The 2,842-nt window shown below is 41.4% G+C and overlaps 1 long non-coding RNA gene across 1 annotated transcript; it reads right to left on the reverse strand.

The window, feature by feature from the left end:
* Nucleotides 1–896: 896 nt before the first annotated feature.
* On the reverse strand, nt 897–2,634 carry LOC144891789 (uncharacterized). The gene is made up of 2 exons (XR_013623131.1): nt 2,496–2,634; nt 897–2,382 (listed from the first exon to the last, which is right to left on the reverse strand). It is a non-coding gene; the product is annotated as an uncharacterized LOC144891789 (long non-coding RNA).
* Between the last annotated feature and the right edge of the window lie 208 nt (nt 2,635–2,842).

The following is a 2,842-nucleotide window of genomic DNA, read 5'->3' on the forward strand; positions in this document are numbered from 1 at the left end:
TTGTTTGGAGATCTTTTTAAATCCCTTCCCAGACTCATAGGCATCTATAACCTTCTTTCTGAAGGCTTCAGAGAGCTCTTTTGATCTAGGCATGGTGACGCTGCACACTTCAACAACAAAGAGCAAACCAAACGAAATGTCTGTGGTTTAAATAAGACAGGATCCTCCAAGATCCTCTCTAACGATGTTCTAATCATTTGCACCTGAGCTGGTGCACCTGATTCTATTTTTAGGTATTTGAAGTCGTGATAAATGTAGGGGTGTACTTACTTTTTCCACATGTGAAATTTGCAGTTATGTTTATTTAAATTATACAATGGACTACAAAATGTAAATGTTTCATGATATTTGTTATATTGTATCACCTTTATCTATCAATATTGTTGAAATGAAGATCAAATAGCTGTATGTTGAAATATGTTGAAAAAGTCAAAACTTTACATGGGGCGTACTTACTTTTTCACGTGACTGTACATGCCTCTGGCCTCCCCCGTTCTCTTCTGACTACTTCCCCTTCCTATTAAGCTACCTTTTTCTCTATTTTGGCCCATACATAGATTTTGGCCCATACATAGATTTTGGCCCATATTTTGGCCTGACCAAAAAAACAAAATTCTGACCCTGCATTAAACACCTCTTTTCACTGATCGGAGATGCCTGGTGTTGGCTTAACAGTTAAGGTGGCTGGCTTAAGATTTTAGGGTCTTGAGTTTGAGCCCCTGTCATGCCGTTAAACACCAGGTGGATTGACTCAGCCTTCCGTGGTCGGTAAAATGAGTACTCTACCAGCTAATTGGTAACAGGCGACTGCGTCAGCGGGACAGGCACGCTTCCAGAAAAATGATGCAACCAACAGCCACATGCAGCATGCGAAACAACTGATTGGAGGAAAAATATAATTCAAGAATTGGTTTATTATGTGCAAAAGACTACAGTAACCAGTGAGACCAATGGGCGTACATGATGATAGAGGATGACCACATAATGGCAAGTTATCATTAAATTATTTGATAGATTAAACATTTCCTCATTGATGGGTTATATAGCAGAAGAGACGACCAAAAAAAAAAGTTTACCACAAGGAATAAAAATGCTTGGCAAGATCAAAACAACCTGCTCAGATGGACAAGTGAAAAGATTAAAATAAAAACAGGTAATGAAAGGAAAAGTCAGTAAGATGGGAATATTTTGAAATTCAAACTCCTTGGATAACTCTCAAAATTGATTAACTTTTCTTCCTATTTGCAGATATACCAAAAATTGGTTTCCATCAGTTCAATGCAAGAGGTATGCACATGCGCTTCCAAGTCGTCTAGCTCTCGGTCTGGAAAATAAACTGTCATGTTGGAGTTTCTTATGCAAGGACAATAGTTGGTGGAAGTTAAAGATCCCATGGTCTCTTTCACGAAGAGTTGGTGAGCTCTACCCTGAACAAATTCCAAATTCTAACCCACTGGAGGCACCATCAGCAAGACAGGTACCACCTACCAGCAAATGATGTACCTGCAGTCACATTACTTTCAGAACCATCTATGTTTTCCTTATGCTGAGTAGCCAATCAATGTTAAAATTTGGGTTTGTCCACTTTGTTTACGCAAAGTACACTTTGCATCCATTGCTGGTCAAGTCGAAGCAATAGGAATTAATCTGTGCAGCATGTACAATTCCTGGCACACTACTGTGCATGCCTGTGGTGAAAATCAGCACAAGAGCATGGAGAGAGGCCCATGGTGAGAGCATCATAAGCATACCATTATGATGTGTGTCTTTCAACAGCTGTGCAAACAAAGCGATGACCAGTTTGAGACAGAAACCTTACAATTTGATCTGAACACATCTCTCGGTCCTTTTATGTTAGAAACTGGGCAACAGGGATAGGCCAAACTTTAATTCCCACCACAACTTAGTGGAAGCTATGGATCCCAAAGGTCTCGATGCACAATTCCTTTCCTAAAATATTCGGAAGTATTTCCAGAAGTAATCCTTTGCTGAATTGCTATTGACCGATCCTCCTCTTATAAAGAAATATTTCCTCCTGCTATGTAGATCAAACTAGATGAGAGTTGTTGTTGTTGTTGTTGTTGTATATCCCTGGACAGTTCCCTCAAACAAAGCCGCAGCATGGAGACAGCTGATCGATGCACCAGGTGCAACCTAGAGGTCCACCACACCTTCACCAAGTCAGGGCCACAGCAGAATTAGAGAAAGAGAAAGAGGGAAAGGGCCGGTCCATAGGGTCCGATTGGCACTCGGATCGTGACTGTCCTGACAAATCCGGGCAGCAGGGAAGAATGGGGAAGATTTGGCCCCCGACTTGCATTGGGTTCATCCACCGCGAAGAGGCGTCCCTGATAATTGTCGACATGATCGTTTCCACATTTGCTAGGCGCACAATGCAACAACACGAGGAGGATCAGGCAACTGTTACAGGCAGAGGTGAGTTATCAAAACTTTAGGACTACCACAGGGAAAAGGCCTCGACCATCTGTTCTTACCAATGCGCATCGTTTTGGACAGCTGTACAGGAATGTAGGCTTGCATCCAACCCACCAGCTTGTCCTTTCTGGAAACAAGCGATAGAAGAGCTTCACAGCTGCAGGTCCATTGGGAACAAATCCCCGCATTCTTAAAGGCCTGTTTAAGAAAAGTTTTAATGTGCAATAACGTCTCAATGCTGTGGCTCTGCCCACAATAATTTTAATGTTTCAAATGCACAGGATTGCTGCAAGTTGAAAACGATAAACCTCTTTGCAGACATTTTGTATTACTCTTGGCATTTTGTTTGCGACTCAAGAGAAACAAAAATGTTTAATTGATCATATTCAGGAGCATGTAAACATCA

This window comes from Myxine glutinosa, chromosome 4, assembly GCF_964187855.1.
Source record: "Myxine glutinosa chromosome 4, kmMyxGlut1.1, whole genome shotgun sequence".
NCBI lineage: Eukaryota > Metazoa > Chordata > Myxini > Myxiniformes > Myxinidae > Myxine > Myxine glutinosa.